Consider the following 26,547-nt stretch of genomic DNA (forward strand, 5'->3'; position numbering starts at 1 on the left):
TATGCTAAGTGGCAGTCTGTTATAAAATAAGCTTCCTGTATTTGTAAGGTCCCTAATTGTCATTTTCAACGTTTTGCTGGAGTGATGGGAATTTTCTCTATTTCTTGTGGTTGTGTTCATGAAAATCTTTGTTTAGAAATGCTGTACAATTTAACATTAAAAGAAATATTGTGTCATATATGTACAAAATTGGCGTAGTTAATATCTTAAATTCTTTGAATTTATTTTCACAGGATTCCTGTGATGTTAGTTTTGCTATGCATCTGGTGGCTTTCTTTTGAAGTTTCAAAATTCTCTGAATGTATACGTCTGCTGCTCCTCACAATGTTGGTATACAGTATAGGATGAATGGGAAGGTAAGTCCGTAGTACACTTTTAGCAAGGTTTCTGTGTTTACCATATAGCGCATTTTTTCACTATGAATATATTTGTACTTATTTTGAACAAATCTTATCACTGTGGTTCCCATGTCACTTCTACATTTGTCGCACGTCTCCCATTAATTTCTGCAGTTATTTCATGTAGTGTTGCTTGTCTATTCGCACTGATAACTCTATGCAAACACTACTCTTGGTCATTAAGTGAAGACTGTCAGCCACTGTGTAGTCTGTGATGAGAGGTAATACCTGAAATTTGATATTCTTGGTGCACTCTTGACACTGTGGATCTTGGCATATTGAATTCCCTAATAATTTGTAAAATGGAATGTCCTACAAGCCTAGCTCTAACTACCATTTTGTATTCAGGGTCTGTTAATTCCCGTCGTACAACCAGAATCATACAGGAAACCTTTTCACAGGAATCACTTAAGTACAAATGACAGCTCCATTAATGCACTGCCCTTTTATACCTCATATACACAATACTACTGCCATCTGTATATGTGCATATTGCTATCCCTTGACTTCTATCACCTCAGTGTATACAGGCTGAGTCAGGACGAAAGGCACGTGTTTTGACAGGTGATAGCATTAGTGATTCTGAACAAAAAACTTCATGTGGACATGTGCTCTATTTCGAATGGTTTCCAAGATAGAAAACTTTTAATGTATATTTCTATTTATTTTCTGTATTATTCATTCTCATTGTTTACTATGTACCACAGTAGTTTAGAGGAAGTTGAGACGAACATTTTGATACGGGATGCTTGTGGTCTATCAAGTTGGTTAACTACCTCAAACTGGCCCACAAAAAGTACTTAAGCTATGGCACACACACATCTCGGGAGATTTCCAATATTCTTGCGATATCTTTGTGCAGACTGTTAGTCCTAGTCAAAAAATAAAGAGGACCTTTTTTTGTTGCAAATGTAATTTGCTTTAATTGTGTACTGAGATGCATTTTTGTTGGGGTATGCGGTTTTTGAGTTATTAAATAAAAATCTACAAAAGTGATATTAAACATGTTCTATCTTGGAAACCATTCACAATAGGGCATATGTCCATATGAAATTTTTTGTTCAGAATCACTAATACTATCGCGTCTCAAAGCATGTACCTTTCCTCCTGACTCGCCGTGTATACAAGATAAATAGTAGAGCTCCTAGTACAGAGCCCATATTTTATTTGCAGAAAATCAGAGTAGACATTTTTCACTGTATTTCTGGATTCATGTTTTATTTCAACACTTCATTGTCTGTTTTCAACAAATATGTTTATAATATCTGCTGAGTTTCCCTCTTATGCCATAGCAGTCAAGGTTTTCTAGAAGACTTTTATGATAGACACAATCAAAATCTTTTGAAAGATCTAGATATATTCTACATACTTTCCTTTTTATGATCCAGGACCTCAATGGTGTGTGTTATGAAGTTCACCATTCCAATCTTAGTGGATCTACGATTCCTAAACCCATGTTGTGCTTTGTTTAGCATGGTCGGCTTTTCTGTGAAGTTTGTAACACTGTCTTTAATCACTCCATCTACTATTTTAGACAGAACAGTTGTGATTATTATGGGTCTATAGTTTCATGGATCCCTTTTTTTCTCCTCCATTGAAATACTGACACTACCTTGCTCTTTTTTAAACAATTTGAGAACACTCCTTTCTTTATTACTAAATTTATCAGGAATGTCAAAGGCTTTGCAAGGTAACTTGCAGAGGGTTTTACCATTTTTGGTGATACACCATCCATAACCCCTGTATTTGTAGTTTTGTTTTTTAGAGTGCCAGTTATTATTGAAACTTCCATTTCATCTGTAGGCAGTAGGTATAAACTCTCAGCCACTCTTTTGAAACTTTCCATGTTCTTTGTTACTATTTTAGAAGTTTCTCTGCTACAACAATACAAAGCTAATTGAAAATATCACACACATATTCTGGATCTGTCATTTCTTTCCTCTCACTTGTCATAATTATATTTGTATCTCTTAAGACATGTGAGTCTCTTCTGTTCTCATTCATATAATTACAGACTGTTATAGAGATGTTAGGAGAATTTTATATTTCAAGTTTTTAGTGGCTTGCATTTGCTTCTCATATCATTCAAGTGTATGCTTTCTTCTTGCACCTGTAAGCCTCATGACTGTCCTGTCTTCTATCTTTCTGGTAATTTTTGTAGAGCTAAATCAGTTTATCTATATTCTTAATTTCTATGGGGTACCATTTTTTGTTTGGTTTAGCCCTAAGAGTTCTGCATATTTTAAGACAGGCTGTGTCTATATGGTGTCTTAATACATCACAGAAAGATTCCCAGCTCTTTTCTATGCTGGCCTGTATGTACACATCATACCACTTTTAGCAAAATTTGTAGCCTATTCAAATTTTCAAGTTTAGTTTGTCTAAATTCAGCCACTATCTTGTCCTCTCTTTTTATATCATATTCCAGTTCAATTGTTTATCCATAATCATCTGCAATGACAGCATTCACGACCTGAACTTTTGGTTTATCTGTTGACATATATGAAAGAATTTCATCTATTAATGTGTTTGGTGTTTCTGTATATCTTGTTGGTGCCTGAGTTAGGTGATTGATATATTCATATTAAAAGTCATTTTTCCTCCATGGACTTTATTTGTACTGCTGCTGCTTCAGAGCAAAAGTCCATGCAGTTTGAAGTCTTTTGTGGAGTGTAGTCCCCTACTTTGCTGCTTACGTGTATTACTACTCCCCCACTTTTATGTTCAGTTCTGCAATAATATGTTACATTTTTGTATCCTATTGGACTGAAAACATTTAATTTGCTCCCATTAAAACCATGCTCCATCACTATGAAAATATTGGATACTTCAGCAGCTAATAATTTTGATGAAATATTTTGAAATTGATTTTTTAAAATCTCTTTCTGTATTTGTTATGTTGTTTTTTTCCCTATCAGTGAGTACCAAAAATTTTGCTCCTTTTGTGCTGGCTTCTTGTTCCTGGTACTTCTTCCCATGCATCAGGTGCTGCCAAAGCTGCTCCGTGATTGAGAATTTTGTGCAATTAATTTTTCTGTGACAGTTTTGCATTTCTTGTCACATAAAAGTTTTTCCTTTGAAATTTAGGTGGCTCCCATGTTTGGTATTTAGGCATTTGTCCAGTTTACCTTTATCCACTATTCCACATTTTCCAAATGAAGCATACCTCAATTTCATTTTATTGTTTGTTTTTTTGTACCTCCTTGTTTGCACATGAATCATATTTGCTACCTGTGAGGTAGCATTATAACATGAGGGCTCCCAAGTAAGTTGGCTATTCTACAGAAGAGCATGGCCAATGCAGCCTACCTCTTTCATTCCATTTCTTTACTTTTACATTTTTTCCAGGACAAGTATATATACATACATAGATATATTTTATTTTGTGTTTACTCTTGAATGCAATATGTTTTCTGTATGTATCATGTAAAAACACCTTGTGATGGAATCAGAAATGGCTTATATTTAAATGCTGTTAGAAATCCTACCAGTGCGGTACCAAATTGTACTGACAATCCATGGCTGCTGTTGTGTAGGCTACATTTGTTGAGGAAATGTTTTGGAAAGGTTTCCAACAATATTTAAAGACAGCACATTTTTGACTTCATGACTTCAGTAGGCCTATATTATTCATGGTAATATTTTTCAACCATCACTTATTAAAGTGATGGATTAGCAGTATTCACACTTGTTATCACTTGCCATTTTTGGAAATGGAACTATTATATTCTTCGGGAAGTTTGTGTGTATTTTGCCTTTTTAAATCCATTTATTATCATCCATTTCATTACACCATAAGCAGGGGTTACTTTGAACACAGGAAAGACTGAACATCTTTCAGAAAATGATTTTTAACACTGCCTCTCACTCCAGCTTTGGTGAAGGTAAATTTCTCTTGGGGCAATGTTTTCTGTGCTATTTCACTATATTTTGGTAAATGAGATAACATTGATAAATGTTCAAAGTGTACACATAACACAAATTTCTAATGAATCCCATTCCTTTTTATGCCAAGATGTTGTTTTACACAGTTACATTTGTTATTTTGATATTAAATTATTTATAATATGTATATTTATTTATTTCAGTGCTAAAAATGGCAAGAAAACATGTACACAGAGATGATGCATACCGATATGAGAATCATTCTTCAGAAAACTTCGAAGAAACTATGAAGACAGCCAGGAAATGAAGAATGATACTGTGAAAGGCCAGAAAACATTTTAATATTCCACTAAGAGATCTCAGCCACACAGCAAGAAATAAATTTTCTCACTCTACTGGACAGCTGTTAGTATTCTCTGTTGATGAATAAAATAGCTTTGCTGATTATTTAGTAACTGTAACTGTCAGTTTCTCGTTTGACAGGTAGATTTAAATATGATGGCTAATGTCAATTTAATTTTACAGAGCCATACAGTAGGGCTTATCATGTCTCAAAGACAACATTTCTATCCTGATTGGGCCTCAGTCTTTCTTAAAAGGCACAAATGTCAACTGTCTCAACATGAGTAGAAATATCTCAACAAATAGGTCTCCTTTATCTGCTGCAACCATAAATCAGTACTTTGATAATTTGAACATTACACTAAAAAATGATAATAGTTCTGATGTCTCACCCAACAATTTATTTAACTAGCCTTTTCCCCGCATCTTCAGCTGAGTACACATTCAACATATATATTTAACATGTTGCCTCATCCCACCTCTCTGTGTCCACCTCTTGCTCCTTCCATCTCTCTGTCCAACTCATCTTCCCGCCTCTATCTGTCCATCTCCTACTATCCACTCTCCATGTCTCTTCATTTCTTCCTCCCTCCTCTCTGTGTCCATCCCCTTCAACCCCTCTGTCTGACCATATCTTCTTCCCCCTCCATCTGCCGATGTCATCCTCCCCCTCTCTCTGTACATCTGCCCCTCCCCTCTCCCTGCCTCCTCCTCCTCTCTCTCTCTGCCTCACCCTCCTCTCTCTCTCTCTCTCTCTCTGTCCACCTCCTCTTCCCCTTTTCTCTCTGTCCATCTTCTCCTCCTCCTTTCTCTGTCCATCACCTTTTTCCCCCTCTCTCTGTGTCCATCAACTCCTCCCCTTCTCCCTATATCCAGATCCTCCTGCCCCTGTCTCTCGGTCCATCTCCTCCTCCCCTTCCTCCTCTCTCTCTGTCCATCTCCTCCTGGTGCCTTCTGCTATCCATCTCCCACCCACTGTCCATCATGTCCTGCCTCTCCTCTCCCTACCCCCCCCCCCCTGCCCTCTCCCACTCTCTGTTCATCTGTTCTTCTATTCATCTCAATCTTCCTTCACACATATCTATCCACATGTGTAGTCTCCAGAAAACAGGTCAATAAAGCAGGGAAATACTACTCCCACAACATGCCTGTAGTGGCAGGCAACCTACATATTAGGGGCATGAAAAAAAAATTTTTTTCCACCCAATGTTTTGGTTGCCCTGCAAAGCAAATTGATAAGTAGGCTGATACTACTCAAACACAACATGCCTGTTGTGCAGGGCAGCCTGCACCTCAGGGGGTGAAAAACTTTTTTTATCTTTTTTTCCCCCTTTATCTCCACACCTATGGGAGCTAGAAGGTTCTGACAGCTGCAGTGCTAATAGTTGTGAAATGTGCTGTGTGTATGCCAAATTTGTTTGAAATCAATCCAGTGTTAGGGAGGAGATCTTGGACATACACACATACATACATGCTGTTTTATAAAGAGTGGTTTAGCTGCCCCTAACAATTTGTTTTATGCAACCTCCACTATGTCTGTACAGGAACAGTATCCAGACAGGTGATAGCCCATAATCAATGTACATTCCCTCTCAGAGGTTTGGGAAACTGTTAGCAAATGGAATTGTACAGTAAAAAACTACAAGTGACGATTGGCCATGAGTTACACAATGTTTTTGGCCCAAGACATACCTTACTTCTTCCAATCTTATTCAAGTGTCTCCAATTTTTCTTTGTGTAATTATTGATGTAGTCATACACGTATTGGATGTCTCTGTAAGTTCATTCTGTTTATAGTACTAAAGCTTTGAGAAATGGTTCCTAGGTTATATACTGGAAACTTATTAGTTCCACACTCCCAATTTCGATATCTCATGTTAATTTTATAGTTTCTGATGGTGAAACACACTTTATAAGACAATATTTCTGAACCATTTATGAGATGTTAAGTACTGATACAGACATACATGGGTTACATGAAACAAATCAGTATGGGCAACTGAATTGCCCTGTATACATATAGATTATGATGAGACCAACTTGTCAGATGACACTGGCCAGAAGAAATTCGTATTCGTGTGAGTGAGTAAATATACAGTTAGAATCTGTAGTAGCACTAAGAGCTTGATATCAGTTATGTTCTGTGGTTCAAACACAGGTGCTATATTGACAGCATATGTCATATATAATGATGAACAGATGTGGTCAACTTGGACAGAAGGTGGTCCATCAAACACAAGATAAAAGTGTAGTAAGAGTAGTTGGTTCAACATTGTCATCTACACTGATTGGTTTGAAACAGTATTTGATCCAAATGTCAGAATTATTCCAGAGAAAAATGTCCTAATCAGTAATAACCTGAACAGTCACTTTAGTGCAAGGGTTCCATAGCTAACACAAGAAAATCGGATATCATTCTCTTGTCACCCAGCAAATGGTAGTTACTTGTTTCTTATGGCCTATAAAGCAACAGTGGAGGAGCATATTGGATCCCTGGATACCTCTTTAAAGAAGAAATCTCAGTGGCTGAGTAAAGACCAGTTTCCATGTTTACTTTCAGAGCTGTATGAAAAATTGTACACAACTGAGGAAGAGGATAGTGCAAATTCAGCTGGAGGACTTTGAAAAATGTGATATGTATTCTTACAACCCTAGTAAGGTATTTGTGAGACTGCATGATGGAAATTCTGATCAGTTCCTAGAAAATGAAGAATCGCCCATTACTATTCCTCTGGTGTCTGAAGCAGTAATTAGTTTTCCGAAGAAAATGAGAGGAGTTAATAAGCTAGTTGAAAGAAAGAGCAGGAATAAGAATATTAATGTCAGACCAGGAAAAACTATCAGTGCAGGAGTGTTGTAATAGGTACTTCAGCCCAGTTGACAAGAGAGGAGACTCTGCTAGAGGAAGACAATAATGCCACCAGCAGCAGTGGTCAGCAACAGGTTTCCTGTGATCATGATAATGGAATGCATATTGCATATGATCTCACAGACTCTGAATCACAATCAGTACCATTATGTGCAGATGCTAACAGCGTTCTAACAGTTGGAGATTTTTGTTTGATTGAGTTTCGTGTGAAGAAATCTGTAAAACATTATATTGGTAAAATTATAAAAGCCACCCAAGAATATGAATGTTGGGTCAACAAATGACAGTGCATTTCTAAGAACAGAGTAATAAAATTTCATTAAAGTTTTACAGGACTACTATAGCTCACAAAAGAACTGTTAGTAAACAAGATATTCTTAGGTCACTAAGTGCTTCAAGTCTGGCAGGAGAGGATTTATAATATTCATGGAGGAGGATCAGAAAACAAATGGATACATTCTTTGTATGTCCCACACTGATTTTTGTGGTTATTTCACAAAGTGTTGCTTGTTTGTTACTACAAATAACTCCGTGCAAACGCTGCTGCTCTCAGTCATTAAGTGTAGGCCGTTGGCAACTGCATTGTCCTTGATGAAAGGTAATACCTGAAATTTGGTGTTCTTGGCACACTCTTGACGCAGGCTCTCATAATACTGAATTGCCTAATGATTTGCAAATGGAACATCCCAGGTGTCTAGCTGCAACTACCATTCTGCGTCTGTTAATTCCCATTGTGTGGCCATAATCATGTTGAAAACCTTTTCATGTGAACCACCAGAGTAAAAATGACAGCCTCACCTATGCACTGCCATGTCAGAAAACGTGTCCTGCAAACTTACATATGCTGATTACATCTGTCTAGTGACCCAACAGACCGGTCACTCAGAGGCAGAAGAAATAGTGACAGAGGACTTTCATACATTACATGAGTATGTCAGAAGTTGGAAGATAAAACCAAATCCACTGGAGACAGACATTGCAGCATTCCATTTGAGCAACAAATATGAAAACTACTGTCCACAGATAATATTCAGAGTCACTGTTTTACTATGCAAGATCAATACAAAGTAGCTGGACATAACCTTGGGTAGGTCACTTATGTATTGTCACCATCTTCAGAAAACAGCTGGAGAAATGAAGAGCCACAATAATTTACTGTGAAAGCTAGCTTTTGGAAACTTTTTGTAGAACTGATGCAAACACTTTGAGAACATCACTGGATTTACTTTCTTCACCAGCTGACTACTGTTCAGGCATATGACTCAACAGGTCCCCAGCCCATTTAATATGGAAACTGAAATATTCTTAAAATTTGTCATTTAAGTGATCATCTTTGACATGCCATGCACATTATGTCTGGTACACTTCTGCCTATGGCTTTTCAGTGGCTCTCAGTGTTAAGCAATATTACTCCATCTTGCCTAAGAAGACATCTATCTCTCAACCATTTATGTACAGGAATACAGAATAATCAGTCTCGTCTCATATGCAAGATCATTCAGTAAGTTTCTGCAATCTAATCAAAATCTCATCAACTAAGTTGGAGAAGTGCCATGAGCCAGTTAGCCAGAGCTTTATCTGGCTTCTGCCTGGAAATTAGAGTGATCGTCTGCACTCCAGACAGGCTTCTTGCAAATCAAACTCCTGGGCTTCAGTTGTCCCCATGTCACCTTACGGAATCTGAACTGAATCAGATGTCGGACAGAGAGAACAGCTGTTACTCTCTAATGCTGAGAATAGTGAGATTCTCCAAGTCGTGACTGCAACAAGGTGGCAGCAGTTTAGTGGTTGGAAAACATGGGTGGTGATCTTTGATTGTTTACTTTAATTTATTTAACTATTTGCTTGTAAATTGTTAATTTTCTGGTACTTGTGACTGTCAGTGTGCATCAAGCACTAAATTGGTCACATCATATCTACATCTGACATGCTTCAGTACTGCAAAATTGAGGTGAATTTGTATGTTTATTTCAACATATAATTGCTAAACTGTAAAATTCACAGTCTTGGACACATTTTAATTTGTTTGAATTGCTCACCAGTTTTGACTTAATAGACCCCATCAGATCTAAAAAAAAGAGCAGTAATACTAAGGATGGAAAATTATAAACCACTTGTCTTCTGTCACTGCATTTTTAAGATCTGATGATCCCTGTAAAGTGAAAACTCATAACCTGTTGAGTTAAATTAAAAGGACTGTGAATTCTAGGGTTTATTTAGGCATTATGGTCACCAGCATCCTCCGAAGGTCAAAGCATCTTCATTTCATTATAACAGTTAGTTTATGATTAACTATTGGTGCATTAATTCTAGCTACAATATTTATTATGAAAATTGAAATATAATCTTACTCACTTATAGCAGAGCCCAGGAAGAAAACTTTTGTTTTTTGATGTCAAGATTATATTTTCCTGTTTATTTTGGGAACTCATGCAGCATTTTTCAAAATTATGATTGCTTCATTTATAACGATTATGACTGCTACAATTCATGAGAAACATTTTTGTTACTAGAAACATAATGATAGAGTATGTGAACTGAGAGATAAATAAGTGTAAATATTGTGATTTCCTTGAAAACATTCCTACAATAATTCTCATACGTATCTCCACAGATCACATCCATATCTCATTTTTGCAACATAACACATTGTCAGGTCTTATATCATTTGCCAAGAACACCATACTGTAAAACAGTAAAGAGTAAAAACATACAAAGTATGACAACTTAACTTATCTATGAGTTATGTTGGGGAATAACTTGTTAGGTTCAACATCCTGAATTGAATTTTTGTCCAGTTGAGCCATATTCTCATTCCATCACAAGACATTGTTTACTTGTTTTTCATTTTAATTACAGGACCTCGTGGACTATTATATACAGCATGAATCTGAATAACTTTTATTTCTGGAACCTTTTTGGTTGATGCTGCGAACTACTTGTGTATCTGGATTATTATAGTTCCAGCTACATTTTATACTGTGGAATTTTGATCCTTGGTCAGTTTGTCAGTTTCATCAGCAAATGTCACAATCTGTACTTCATCATTTGCCAACACTGATATATCATAAACATTAAGTCAGGTAATACGAGGATCTAATTTTGGGAAAGTTCCATCTCATTGTTCTCCAGTGTGACATATCTGTACATGTAAAGGCAACTCTTCATTGCATGTTATCTGAATAAAACTGTAACCAACAACAAGCATATCATTGATATGACAGCATGGAACTATTTTGAAAAAGTATTATAATTTATACATACAGAAGCTGTTCCAAAATAACAGATAATGCCAGTTGGACACCTTTCTCATCTGTTTCTACAGATTTTCATTAATGAGAGAGTGAGAGAGTACAATTTAATTTGTGGAGTATCATCTTTGAAAGCAAATTCTTTAAAGCTTCAGCAAGCCATTGTGCATAATTAGCCAAAGTTCTACATTATATACTTTTGGTGCAAATTTTGAGATCATAATGAGTCTTGTTTACTTATTACAGTTCTATCCTCCCAAAACTGAAACATAAAGATGTGAGTTAGTCAGCACTTATATTCAAGTTACAGAATGTATATACATAAAAGATAACAATAATAATTCTTTCTCTATTTGGGAATAGTTTTAATGGCCTGTTTACAAGATATTTCAAGCATAGAAAGTGGGATGTTTTGATGCATACAGTGAGTGGTACAACAGCATTGTTGCAAACATGCCTAGATTATATGGTGAAAAGGCCATGATAGTGAGTGCAACAGGTGATGATTCAAGTGATTGAAAATCTGTTCACATTGTGAAGTCCAAGTAGAGTTCATTTAGAAGTGCTGTAATCAAGAGTGTGTCTGGGATGGATTGTAGATGATACTTAATCTTCCCATCACATTTTGTTCAAATGGTTCAGACTGCTCCAAGCAGTCCCCTAGACTTAGAACTACTTAAACCTAACTAAACTAAGGACATCACACACATCCATGCCCGAGGCAGGATTCAAACCTGCGACTGTAGCAGCAGCGCAATTTCGGACTGAAGTGCCTAGAACCACTTGGTCACAGTGGCTGGCTCACTTTTTGTAATTTTGTGGTGTTACAAGGTGCATTGATTGTTGTGTGAGGATTCATGTGCTGCAACCTTTCCTCTCTGATAATGTAGTGAACTCTGACAGGAAGAATGAGCACTTCTATAGACTGCAAGCCAGACACGTCTACTTTAAAAGTGAGCCAAGGTTCATAAATGATCAGTCACAATGACCTCAGTAATTTTGGTGTCATTAAAGTACCATAATATATAGTGATGCATAACATAAAATTGTGATTTTAGAGCAGCTGAAAACTATCTATTACATTGGAAATGCTAAAAGGCAGGCTACAATAATATTATGACACACAGAAAGTATTGGAAACACAAATTTACACCACCCTTCATCAAAGGACACATGAAAATAAACTTTGTTCTATTGATATTTAAGACGAAATGACCACATATCAAATGGGAAAGCAACTCTTCTTGGCATGACAAGGGATACAAATCAGCAGTGGATTGTATGAGGTGTGCTTCTTAAATAAATACGATTTTGAAATAAAAATAAAACCGTTAGACTTTCCTTAGCAATTTTATTTTTACGAGAAAACCTGTAGTTTAGACTTTTACCCAATTCCTACCAACATTTGACATGTCAAGAAGTATACTTTCTGCAGTTGTTCCCTAATCAGATGGCAGATTTCTATGAGGATGACACTCAAAAGCTGGTTGTATGATGGGATAAGTGCCTTTACATTGGTGAGAATTATGTAGAAAATTAGATTAAAGTACAGGCTTTCATGTGAAAATAAAACTGATAAGAAAAGACCACTTGTTTTATTTTTATTTTAAAATGGTACTTACTCAAAAAACATGCCTTGTACATTGGAATTATCTTGATTTATTGGGACTCTCCACTTACAAGAGCAGAAATGACATTGTCTGTCAAAGTAAAGGATGGAAAGTTTTGAAAAATACCTACTGTGACAAGACATTTGTGCTCCTCATGAACTACGTCATGAAGAGTGTATTCTTGGGCATGAGCTCTAGCAAATTCTAGGAAGGAAGATCTTGACTGAATTTTTTTACAGCTCTATTATTACTACTGGAGAAGTACAATTTAAATACTTTACTCCAACTCAAAAAGACATAAATTTATTTTTTAATATGTCTAAAAAGGACATTTGGTCAGAATCTTCTGACTATTCAGATGAAGATGATACAAGACCAATGACACCAGCTAAAGATATAGACACAGGATGTAAGAGAAAAACTTCTGATACAGAAGAACAAAAAGAGGTAACTCCCCTTAAGAAAACAAAAATAACAACTTTAACAAGTGACAACAATGATACTGATGGACTAACAATAGATGTAATTGAAATTGTAAGTCTATTAGTTAAAATTATTAATTTATTTGATGATCCTCAAGACTCTCTAAATTCATTTTATGGTTACGTTCTCACTTTGAAAAAAAAAAATATCAAATTGAACATTTACAAACTTTACAGCAAATTGAAGGGGGAATGGGAAAAATCACCTCAGACAACATAATTAATAACTTGTGTATCCAATTTAGAGAACTGGATTGGACACACTCTGTGTTCATCCAAAGCCAATACTCGAGGTGTTATAAGGAAATTACAAATTGCATTAGATTCTTTTGAAAACAAAATCAAAGAAACAGATTTCTCTTCATCCTTGCAGAGAAATCAAAAACGAACTCAGAGCGCATCCACATTTTCCATTGCTGTAACAATTTATAGTATTTTATAAATCACATGGTGTTCCTTGATTTACAGAAACAGAACGTATTAAATCTTTAGTGAAAATACTTTCAATGCGTTCTGCAAATGTAGCAGTTAAACATATTCTACAAAATAAAATATCACTCATTTGTAATATAGTTTCAAAATAATGAGCTTTTGACATACAAAGTATTTTTTGAGTAGTAAACCCATAATGATCCTGAGTTGGTTGTTCAGTTAAATATAATACATTACTAGGTCGACTCACATAATGATTATTAGACAGTATTCATAATTTTCCTTCATCCTGAGTGTTAATAATAACATTTAAATAATAATTTGTACACAATACATTGTATAGAACAGGTTTACACATATGGCCATAATGTCTAAGACAGTAATTGTGTGGTTGATTCAGTGATATCAATTTATAATTTACATCCACAATTTTAATTCTATATAGTAATTTACACATTGTATCAAATCGTGTCCACATTATCAAATCTTTATCTTTTAATGACCAAATTCGCATAAAATGATCATATCTTCTAAAAGCGATAGCACTCCAATTAAAATGTCTTTCAAATTCTTCATTTCTAATTTATAAGTAGTATTTGGTACATATTTCATTACAGCATTGTCATACAAACAGCTTGGCCATCCCAAACCTTTTAATACTATTGTTTGTTCACCATACTGCAAGTCTCTTGTAGATAAAAGATACTTTTTTGTCAATACATGCTCCCCAGTATGCACAACGACAATTAAATTGGTCTTCAGATTCTCTACTACGAATTTGAGATAGTTCTTCGTCACCATCACTATCACTTTCAAAAATTAAGCGACGTACATTTTATGTAAATTATGAACTCCAAATACTCATCTGTAGCAAATAAATTTCCATTATCGTCAGATTTACCATGTGGTATTATAAAAGAATCATAAAAAGGCCAGTTATGTGGAACAGTTAAACATATAGGATAATCATTCATTGACCTTGAACCCCATAAAGTATTTTGTATATGGCCTTTTGCTGCAATACGACTAATACACATAGGTTTAGTTTGTTCAGTCGTAACTTTAACTGGTTCATCAGCAATTGCAAGATTCACACCTTTATTATAAATTAACATTGGAACATGAGTAATACTTCTGCTTGCACTTAATGTACTTCCAGTTTGAAAACTGGCTTCTAAGGCAACAGGAGTTAACGACATCCATAATTTATTTACAAATGAATTATGTGGTAATGAATCAAATTGTTGCTTTACTCATAAACAGACTTAATTAGTTAGTCATAAATTGAGCTCCAGACGTAACTAATCTTTTAGCTACAACTTCGTTATTATTATCAGGAGCAACTGCATTAAACCATTTATATACATAACCCCATACAAAAAATACAGGGCTATTACAAATGATTGAAGTGATTTCATAAATTCACTGTAGCTCCATTCATTGACATATGGTCACGACACACTACAGATACGTAGAAAAACTCATAAAGTTTTGTTCGGCTGAAGCCACACTTCAGGTTTCTGCCGCCAGAGCGCTCGAGAGCGCAGTGAGACAAAATGGCGACAGGAGCCGAGAAAGCGGATGTCGTGCTTGAAATGCACTCACATCAGTCAGTCATAACAGTGCAACGACACTTCAGGACGAAGTTCAACAAAGATCCACCAACTGCTAACTCCATTCAGCGATGGTATGCACAGTTTAAAGCTTCTAGATGCCTCTGTAAGGGGAAATCAATGGGTCGGCCTGCAGTGAGCGAAGAAACAGTTGAACGCGTGCGGGCAAGTTTCACGCATAGCCCGCGGAAGTCAACGAATAAAGCAAGCAGGGAGCTAAACGTACCACAGCCGACAGTTTGGAAAATCTTATGGAAAAGGCATTTCTTAAACAGGAGATTGGAAAACCGATGGATCGGTCGTGGTGGAGATCATGATCAGCAATTCATGTCATGGCCTCCACGCTCTCCCGACTTAACCCCATGCGATTTCTTTCTGTGGGGTTATGTGAAAGATTCAGTGTTTAAACCTCCTCTACCAAGAAATGTGCCAGAACTGCGAGCTCGCATCAATGATGCTTTCGAACTTATTGATGGGGACATGCTGAGCCGAGTGTGGGAGGAACTTGATTATCAGCTTGATGTCTGCCGAATCACTAAAGGGGCACATATCGAACATTTGTGAATGCTTAAAAAAACTTTTTGAGTTTTTGTATGTGTGTGCAAAGCATTGTGAAAATATCTCAATTAATAAAGTTATTGTAGAGTTGTGAAATTGCTTCAATCATTTGTAATAACCCTGTATATGTGTATTAATAATTATAACACTGTTTTGTTTAATTTGTTCTACTGACATCCATAACTGAAATGTAGTTAATTGTCCAGAACTTGTACCACCAGCTGCTGAATCAATATTACTAGTACCTTGCCATAATTGTTGAGAAGATCATGGTTGTTCTTCTGCTTCCATTTCTGTGGCTGCAGAAGTACTGGGAATTTGTAATCCTTGATCTTGAAACTCTTTGTCTATTAAATTAGGTTGATTATCAGTCTTCAAGATGGTCCTGGTGTCAGTTCGTTGTCTTGTGTAGGACATTTCACTTCAGATGGAGCATCACTAAATAATTCAGTTAAATGAAGATCTTATAAAGCATCAAAAAAATTCTTGTCTTCAGTAGTTAACTCCAATGTTTCATCTAAAATATCTCTCTTACGTTTTGTGGCACGTTTACGATTAATCTCTCGTATTGCTGACCGAGGTAACTGTTTCTCTTCACCACGAGCAGTATACTTTTTAAACTTCCCACGATTTGACTCCATAACCCATCGTTAACTAAGTAGAACTAACCATAAAGTCCAATGCTGCCTCTTATATACCTACTTGCAACTTCATTTGTAATACAAATGAACATTTGTAATACAAATGAGGACATTTTTACATAACTGATTACTTGCCAATGACCCCCAGCCACCCACCGACCCTCGGCCGTGATGTCATGGCTGCCGCTGCCGTAGGCACGAAGTAGCACTATGTGGCGCACTAATTAAAATAATATAATAAATACCTTTGTCTTCTAGACGCCACTGTTTGCAAGTAAACATTTCACTGTTCAGCCCAATATATATTCATAAACACTATGCATAAGCTATTCAGTCCATTAAATAATATAACCTCAGATACAACCACACATCACTAACTACTGAAGACCCAAAAGAATTAAGAGTAGAACAGATACCATTGATGACCTGTTGGCAGCTGAGGGTTTCAATTAATTATCATTTACCCTAGAGAAGCTGCACGGTTATCAATGGTATCTGTTCTTTCGAGAACAGTTACTATCTTCACATATATAGTTAAAGGCTACCCAGCCATTGACCTTTGTCTGTGCAAATGCCCACAGGTTGCCCGAACGCTTACAGGAATTGTCACCTTACTGTGTGCGAGTAATGAGTGGATGGGCAAATATCTATTAGGTATATTATATATGTAGATTGTGGACAATTGGGAATGTGGGTCTCATGGAGGGCGTGCAAGGGATAAGTCCCTGCTGTCGTGCTATTCATCTGTGTCCTCGGTGGCTCAGATGGATACAGCATCTGCCATGTAAGTAGGAGATCCCAGGTTCGAGTCCTGGTTGGGGCACACATTTTCAGCTGTCCCCATTGAGGTATATCAACAACACCCGTCAGCATCTGAGGGTTTCAATTAATTATCATTTATTCTAGAGAAACTGCACAGTCATCAATGGTATCTGTTCTTTGGAGAACAGTTACTATCTTCATATATGACTGTATTTTGTTTTCCTTGGATATCACTAATTTATGCACCAATATCCCTGTTGCAGAATCTCTAAAGGTGGTTCAGAATATCTTATTTTGCATAATGAAGCACATTTATCATTGGTGAAGGAAGTTGTCAACCAAGTAGGCCAGTCTCTTTCATTTAATTATTTTTCCTTTAATGGATGTATTTTTCATAAAAGTGATGGCTTGGCAATGGGCTCTAGCCTTTCTGGAATTTTGTCTGAGGTTTTTGTAAATAGTCTGGAATGAAAACTTTTCATGAGGCAGAATGAGCTAGTTAATAAGATTGTACTTTACTAATGTTATGTTGACAATATATTCATCATTTTTAATGGGAGTAAGAATGAGGTGCTCGGACTATTAGAAATTTTTAACTCTTTACACCACAATTTTAATTTCACTGTGGAGTTGGAAGTTGAGGGTTTTCTTAACTTATTGGATTTACAGATAAGTAGGAATGGCTAGTGTTTAGAATATGAGGTTTCTCATAAGCCAACGACAACATGTCATTATTACTGTGAATTATAAACACCTCCCATCACAGAAGAAAGTATTTCTTGTTCAGTGTTACAAAGGTTAAAAAATTTGCACTTTACCAGGAGACCACTGACAGGAAAATAGCCTCCACCCCAATCCAAATGGATTGTCAGACAGTGATATTAGGAAAACAGGTAAAAAAATTCTGTCACAGACTCGTGAAGGGACCGGAATAAAGAACAAAGGAGTTAGATATGCTATGATGTATGATGTATGTTGGCCCACCCTCTGTGAAGATTAGTAATGAGTTTAAAAAGCATAACATGATTGTATGTTTCAATGCTGTTAACAAATAGGGGAAGCTCCTCTGACATAGTACATGTCAGCATTTTAATAAATATTACATCTGGGGGAGGGGAGATTGTCTACAAGATCAAGTGTGTAAGTGCAGAGCTTGTGACATGTCTTACATCAGACATACTGTGAGTGAATTCAGAATGCAATATAGAGAATGTGGTTACCCTACATGCGGTAGTGCACAAGGAGCTCATTTATAGGGTGTTACAGAAAGGTACGGCCGAACTTTCAGGAAACATTCCTCACACACAAATAAAGAAAAGATGTTATGTGGACATGTGTCCGGAAACGCTTAATTTCCATGTTAGAGCTCATTTTAGTTTCATCAGTATGTACTGTACTTCCTCGATTCATCGCCAGTTGGCCCAATTGAAGGAAGGTAATGTTGACTTCAGTGCTTGTGTTGACATGCGACTCATTGCTCTACAGTACTAGCATCAAGCACATCAGTATGTAGCATGAACAGGTTAGTGTTCATCACGGACGTGGTTTTGCAGTCAGTGCAATGTTTACAAATGCGGAGTTGGCAGATGCCCATTTGATGTATGGATTAGCACGGGGCAATAGCCGTGGCACGGTACGTTTGTATCGAGACAGATTTCCAGAACGAAGGTGTCCCGACAGGAAGACGTTCGAAGCAATTGATCGGCGTCTTAGGGAGCACGGAACATTCCAGCCTATGACTTGTGACTGGGGAAGACCTAGAACGACGAGGACACCTGCAATGGACGAGGCAATTCTTCGTGCAGTTGAGAGATAACCCTAATGTCAGCGTCAGAGAAGTTGCTGCTGTACAAGGTAACGTTGACCACGTCACTGTATGAAGAGTGCTATGGGAGAACCAGTTGTTTCCGTACCATGTACAGCGTGTGGCCTCCACGGGTACACTTCTGCGAATGGTTCATTCAACAATGTGTCAATCCTCATTTCAGTGCAAATGTTCTCTTTACGGATGAGGCTTCATTCCAACGTGATCAAATTGTAAATTTTCACAATCAACATGTGTGGGCTGATGAGAATCCACACGCAATTGTGCAATCACATCATCAATACAGATTTTCTGTGAATGTTTGGGCAGGCATTGTTGATGATATCTCAATTTGGCCCCATGTTCTTCCACCTACACTCAATGGAGCACATTATCATGATTTCATACGGGATACTCTACCTGTGCTGCTAGAACATGTGTCTTTACAAGTACGACTCAACATGTGGTTCATGCACGATGGAGCTCCTGCACATTTCAGTCGAAGTGTTTGTACGCTTCTCGACAACAGATTCGTTGACTGATGGATTGGTAGAGGCGGACCAATTCCATGGCCTCCATGCTCTCCTGACCTCAACCCTCTTGACTTTCATTTATGGGGGCATTTGAAAGCTCTTGTCTACGCAGCCCCGGTACCAAATGTAGAGACTCTTCATGCTCGTATTGTGGACTGCTGTGATACAATACGCTATTCTCCAGGGCTGCATCAGCGCATCAGGGATTCCATGCGACGGAGGGTGGATGCATGTATCCTTGCTAACGGAGGACATTTTGAACATTTCCTGTAACAAAGTGTTTGACGTCACGCTCTTACGTTCTGTTGCTGTGTGTTTCCATTCCATGATTAATGTGATTTGAAGAGAAGTAATAAAATGAGCTCTAACATGGAAATTAAGCATTTCCAGACACATGTCCACATAACATATTTTCTTTCTTTGTGTGTGAGGAATGTTTCCTGAAAGTTTGGCCGTACCTTTTTGTAACACCCTGTATGTCAGTGCAGAAATCAGCTTTGTGACATTGGAAACAATTGACAGATTCTTCATTATGAGGATAGAGGTGTTTATTTTGATATCTTGGAAGACCAAGAAATTTTTGTATGTAGATGGCGCTTCCATGACCAGTTACTTAACGAGCAGTTCAGTGGAACAAGAGATTGGTTGTTTCATATTTTTGATGTCTTCAATTGCCTTTTTGAAGCACAAATTGTCCACCCTTTGTGGCCACTGTTGACATCTTTGACATTTTATTATTTTAGTACATTTGTGAAATTAGCAATTGTGTATATTTGTATTTGTGTTATGGGAAGAGTTTGTAATCCCAAATTTTAATTGCTGACAGGCCACCAGATGATGATTTGGCCCCAAACATGTTGTGAATGTGGAAATGAGAAAAAATCTCCAAAAGCAGCAACAAGATTTTTCCAGCAACCAACAAGCATTTTTAGTCATTTTTATTATATCTGTCATGGTTGCCTAACTCTACCAGGACTTTCAGTGTGAAATACAACTGATCTCTCTGCCACTCATCTTTGCAGTGGTGTGAGAAGTAAACTGGGACATTACTTATATGTCCTCTTTAGTAAAGGAACATTTGAAAACTAGTTTCAGCATTTCTGCTATTGCTTTGCTGGCCTCAGTTTCAATTCTTGTTCCATCCATGGGTGTCTCGACATTAACTTTGGTGCCACTGATAGGCTTTACATATTCTCACAATTTTTTTGCATTCTGTGAGAGATCTTTTGATAAATTCTCCTACAGTAGTTGTTGAAGGCCTTACACATTGCCCTTCTGACAGTAAAACATGCATCATGATTATTCTGCTAGTTTCACTTCATCTGCATACTTCTTTCTTGATATCAGTAGTGCATGTTTGAGTCAGAAGTGTATTGTAAGCAAGCTTTTGAAACATATTTGGAAGAATGGTTGAAGAGAAATTAATTTATATTTACAGTGAACTCATGGTACTAAAATATTTAATTAATTCGTCATGGGGTACATTATTTTTCACCAACAAGTATCAAAACTAGTGTAATACATGATTAATTCTTGACATGATTTTACTAACATACACAGTACACTGTTCTATTGAGAAGATAAGGAGTGTTTTAATAATTTCATGAGGTTTGTAGCTTTAGTGGAAGCTAATGAAAATTCCACACAGATTAAGATTATATGTCAGACCACAGCTTGAAACTTAACCCTTATGTTCCGTGAGAAATGCTGTCATTTAATATGTGATTTGGGTATGACTCTTAGCTCAAAGCTCCATTTTCACTGCACCTCTCTCCACTTAACCTCCACAGAGAATTTCCTGTGTAATGTACTGGGTAGGCACTTTTGATAAAAAAGGATGTAGTGCAGAAAGCTTTGCGATAGTCAAAGAGATGTTTCCAGAACGGAATTTTCACTCTGCAGTGAAGTGTACATTTTGCTGAAAGTTCCAAGCGGTAGGGAAGGAAATATGTATTTATATCTGATTGATTTTGCCCTATATCTGTTGTCTTTCTAAATTTGATGTCATAGTCCGAATATTTTGAATCACTGTCTTTTTCAGTCAGAGTAATGAACAATTTACTATCAGTGGATACTGACTGTACATCACTAGAGTTACTAAACAGCTTTGAAAGTTCCAAATTTACACCACTGTTTCTCATTTTTATTGACTGTCAATATATTGTTCACTCTACTGTTTGACCCAGTATATTTGTGTACAAAAAGGTGTGCTATTAACTCTTACAATCACAATTTTCATTTGGTTGTGATAGTTCACAGTTTAGTTTTTGAGTTTTACAAGTTTCTACACCTGTTCAATTTCTGTTTGTTCCAGATTATGTTCCTATTGCTGGAGTGCATAAGTAAGCATTACATTTAGTTCCAAAGCCTCTTGGAAATAAACTGCAGCTCTCAGTTTCATAAGTTAAAATACATCTTTTATTTCAATTTCAGTTACCTTTACAATATGGTACTTCTATCATCACTGAAGGGATACTGCAAATTTAAGAAATTGTAAGAACTAGAGTGAAACTGTTGAAGCAGCATGTGACATTTTAGGTAATACTCTTTGTAAGTAGGTCCTTGACTCCTGCATCGAGATGCAAACTGTGGTGTTTTTGAGGAAGGACGATCAGGATTTAATTACCCTTCAGTGATGTCATTAGTGATGGAGCACAAGCTCAGTTGGGGAAGTAAAGGGAGAGGAACAGACCATGTTCTTTTCAAAGAAACTGTCTTGGCGTTTGCTTTAAGCCATTTAGGGAAACCACAGAAAATCTATATATGGATGACAGGGTAGAAATCTGAACTGCTGTTCTTCCAGATGTACCAGTACACCAAACCCACTGCACCACCTCATTCGGTGTATTTTTGTAATTTTGCTTAACCATTGAGCGATCATGTTGGAAAGTGAGTCAACCAGAGTTAATTGTTTAGCTTTTAATTCTAATTACTTATTGTTGGACTGTTGGCAGTTGCATGTGTCTTCAAGTTGGACCTCTGTTAGTCATCTGTATTGTTGCTGGATTTGTAATGGGAAAACATTGGCAATTTGTCCACACACTGATTGGTGTTCAGAGTCAACAATGCGACTGGCAATGTAAGTAAATTATTTTAAATTAATTATTTATACCATCATTTTTATGGGTTAAAATCTTTCATTGTCAAATAAAGTTCATTTTTGTTTGTAATTTTTGAGCTCATTTCAAATAAAGTTTGTCAGAGGAAGAAATTGAAAAGCTTCTAAATGACTATTCCGATGGGGAGGAAGAACAAATACAAGTTAGCAATAGCAACAATGAATCAGAAATAGAAGTGGGTCCTTTAGAGAGAAATGAGAATGAAGAAGAGGAAATGCAATGTCATGAAGAAAAGACTTGGGTGACAATTTGGATTTTATTTGTAGGTCTTTTGTTGGTAAAGATGGTAGACCTAAGTGGTCCAAGGAAAGTGTTATAGCCAAAACAGCAGAAATGCCTTCAAAGAGGTCTGCTAAGAGTGTTACGGAGGAAGTGACTGCATTCACAACATTATTAGTGAGGGCATGAGTGATTCACTTGTGGAATACACCAGCTCGCATATTAGAAACCTGATATCACAAAACAAGTATTCTAGAAATAGGCATGTAAAGGAGACTTTGAGGGCAGAAATTTGTGCTCTTATGGGAACTCTTATTTTGATTGGCTTGAAGGGTGCAAACAAAACAAATTCTGAGGAACTTTGTAGTAATGATGGCACTGGTATGATGATTCTCTCTCTCTCTCTCTCTCTCTCTCTCTCTCTCTGTGTGTGTGTGTGTGTGTGTGTGTGTGTGTGTGTGTTCTCATTTCTCCTCAGAAGTGTGAGACTTGATGATAAAGTGACAAGAACACAAAGGCATGAGAAAGATAAATCAGTAGTGATATGGCCATATTTGGATAAATTTGGTACATACTGTAAAGAAAGCTATAGTTTGGGAGAATTTGCAACCATATATGAGATGCTGGAACCTTTTAGGGGAAGATGTTCATTTGTTCAGCACATACCAAACAAATCAGTCAAGTATGGCTTGAAATTCTTTGATGTTTTCAATGCCAAAACATTCTACGCAGCGTAAGTTGAATTATATTGTGGAACACAAGCATATGGCCCTTACAATATGTCAAATAAACCAAATGATATTGTGCACTGACTGGCAGAAACTTGGCATGGATCCAATTGGAATATTAATTTTGATAATTGGTGTACTAGTTATCCGTTGGCAATCTCACTTTTGCAAAAACACATCACTTGAATTGGAACTCTGGAAAAAAAAAACTGAAATCCCTCCAGAATTCCTACTGCTGAAATCCAGGTATATTGGGTTTCAATGTTTGAATACCAGAAAGATATTACAATGGCATCACATGGGGCCAAAAAAATAAATGTGCTGCACTGCTTCACACCATGCACAGTGCAGGCACAACTGGGGAAGGAACCAATAAGTCACACAGTATCATGGACTAAAACATGACAAAGGGAGGAGTTGACACAATTGAGCAGATGTGCAGTAAATAATCTGTGGCTCATGTAACTAGATGCTGGCTATATGGTTTGGTTTACTAAATATCTCTGCCATCAGTGCCCAAATATTGTTTGAGTACTTTTATAAGTAATCAAAATGGCTCTGAGCACTATGGGACTTAACATCTGAGGTCATCAGTCCCCTAGAACTTAGAAATACTTAAACTAAACTAACCTAAGGGCATCACACACATCCATGCCCGAGGCAGGATTCGAACTTGCGACCGTAGCAGTCACGTGGTTCCGGACTGAAGCGCCGAGAACCGCTCGGCCACCGCAGCCGGCTATAAGTAATCAATATCATTAATATGCATAATCATTTTTTTTTATTAATTCATTACTTTACAGGATTTTCAACCTCAGTACAATTAATATGTATCATGAGCAAAGGTAAAACAAACATTTACTGATGGGAATATTTATTTGTTATTAATTTTTCCTAACAAATGAATAATTACAAAAAATAAAAACTGTCAAATGTTTGGTAACTTTTTTCTTCCATATATTAGGTTTCCACGATTCAATGCATAGCAACTTGCAGGTAGAAATGGAGACCTCCAGCCAGAGGACATTCCACACCTTTGGAGTGTCTCATAGACTGCAGAAGAAGAAATGTGGTGCCAGAAGACATGACAAACAAAGAAAACTTTGGCTTCAGCAAGATAGAGAAGCTCAGCATAACTGCAGACAAAACCAATTAAATGTTCAATCCCCACAGTTAGTGCAACTTTGTGACCAACATACCTACTTCGTCGCCACCAAACATTAGTGCAAGACAAAAGCTACATAAAATTCCAAAAACATATTGTTCTGCCTGTCCTTTTGCTAAAGACAATGAAGTCAAACACACGGTGTTGATGATATGGACCAAATCAGTGTACATTGGTCTGAAAGGTTCTTTGCAAGGGAGTTCAGTGGCAATTCAGCTACCGTTGGCACAAGGGAAAGGTTAACTTAGAGTCCATTAATGTTTGTGAAGAGCTTAAAAACCTCATAGAGATGAATAATGACTATTCTAAGAACCATCCAGAAATATTAGACAATTTACCAGTGATCTGCATTTGCTTCACTTCTGTTTAGTTTCATTTATATTCCTGGCAGAGACCTATATTGTATTAAAATACATGGACAAGTCTATCATATGGAAGGAAGTTTGCAGCCTTATGTAGGAGTTGCTCAACTTACACCAGTCTCTTCATTACAGATTTTAATATTCCATTATAGCGTTGTGTAGAGAGTAAAGCTTATAGAACCTGTTGCAGGGAATTAATGTTTACACTGCAAGCAATACTTGATGCACATAATCTCTGTGGACATTTGTTTAAATACATAAATTATGTAACTTGCAGTATACTTGATTTTCAATACAGTTCATTACTAGGAAGGCATTTAATCATGGAAGATCAAGTGCACCTACTGCCAGTGAGGTGGCTGCTGTCTTTATCACTGATGATGGAATACCACCACCCAATTTAGATTTTGTCATCTATTATGAAACAACTGGTGCACTTACTATACTATCTAACTGTGGCCCACATTCTGATCCAATGTGCGATCCATTGCTTTTTCCATGTGGTGATTCTGAATCCACTCTAGGTAAGCCACATGCCCAAGTTCATGCTACTGTGTTGAGAAGTCACAATACAGCTACAGTAATATTGTTATCATTTAGAAGTTAGGGCCAGCTTAAATATACTTCAAGCTTCAGGTAAATTATTTCAACTATGTATTGTTGACAGTTACATGAAAGTAGAAGGTTTCAGGTTGACATTCATTCTGTCCCATCAAAAAGAACTCAGAGCTCACAGTTGCAAAGGTTTGGTGGACTTTATTAACACTGATATTGTACAAAGATGAGCAGCTGAGGGAATTCCTGTTAACTTATACTTGCAACCCTTTCAATATGCTTCAAAATTGTCAAGATGCAATGGCCATTATTGCCCATTTAGGAAAGCCTTATCAGTTTCTCGCAATTACTTGCAATCCAAGTGGTCTGAAATTATCTCTCAATTGAAACTATGTGAAAGAGTTGAACATACATTGAGGTGGCAAAAGTCACAGAATAGCAATATGCACATATACAGATGGTCGTCATATTGCATACACAATGTATAAAAGGGCAGTGCATTGGGGGAGCTGTCATTTGTACACAGGTGAAAAGGTTTCAGATGTGATTATGACTGCAAAATAGAAATTAATAGCCTTTGAACATGGAATGGTGGTAGAAGATGGCTGCATGGGACATTCCATTTTGAAAATCATTAGGAAATTCAATATTCTGAAATCCGCAGTGTCGAGACTGTGTTGATTATAACAAACTTTAGGCATTATCTCTCACCACAGACAATGCAGTGGCTGATGACCTTGACGTAATGTCCGAGAGCAGCAACATTTGCACAGAGTTATCATGGCCAACAGATGAGCACCACTACATGAAATAACTGCAGGAACCGATGTTCCATATCCATTAGAACTGTGTGGTGAACTTTGGTGTTAATGGGCTATGGTGGTAGACAACCAACTTGGGTGCCTTTGCTAACATCATGTTTGCAGCACCTCTCCTGGCCTCCTGACCATATTGGCTGGACCACAGATGACTGGAAAATTGGGGTTGATCAGACGAGCCCTGATTTCAGTTAATAAGAGCTGATGGTAGGGTTTGAGTGTGGCACAGACCTCACAAAGCCATGGATCCAAATTGTCAACAAGGCACTGTGTAAACTGGTGGTGGCTCCATAATGGTGTGGGCTGTGTTTACATGTAATTGATTGGGGTCTGTGGTCCAACTGAACTGATCATTGATTGTAAGTAGTTGTGTTCAGCTATTTTGAGACTGTTTGCAGGCA

The 26,547-nt window shown here is 37.1% G+C and overlaps 1 long non-coding RNA gene across 1 annotated transcript; it reads left to right on the plus strand.

Moving 5' to 3' along the window:
- Positions 1 to 261: 261 nt before the first annotated feature.
- LOC126184142 (uncharacterized) lies at positions 262 to 24,920 on the plus strand. The gene is made up of 3 exons (XR_007536827.1): positions 262 to 356; positions 4,487 to 4,688; positions 24,243 to 24,920. It is a non-coding gene; the product is annotated as an uncharacterized LOC126184142 (long non-coding RNA).
- The last annotated feature ends 1,627 nt before the right edge of the window (positions 24,921 to 26,547 follow it).

The sequence above is a fragment of the Schistocerca cancellata genome, chromosome 4 (genome assembly GCF_023864275.1).
Source record: "Schistocerca cancellata isolate TAMUIC-IGC-003103 chromosome 4, iqSchCanc2.1, whole genome shotgun sequence".
Taxonomy (NCBI): Eukaryota; Metazoa; Arthropoda; class Insecta; order Orthoptera; family Acrididae; genus Schistocerca; species Schistocerca cancellata.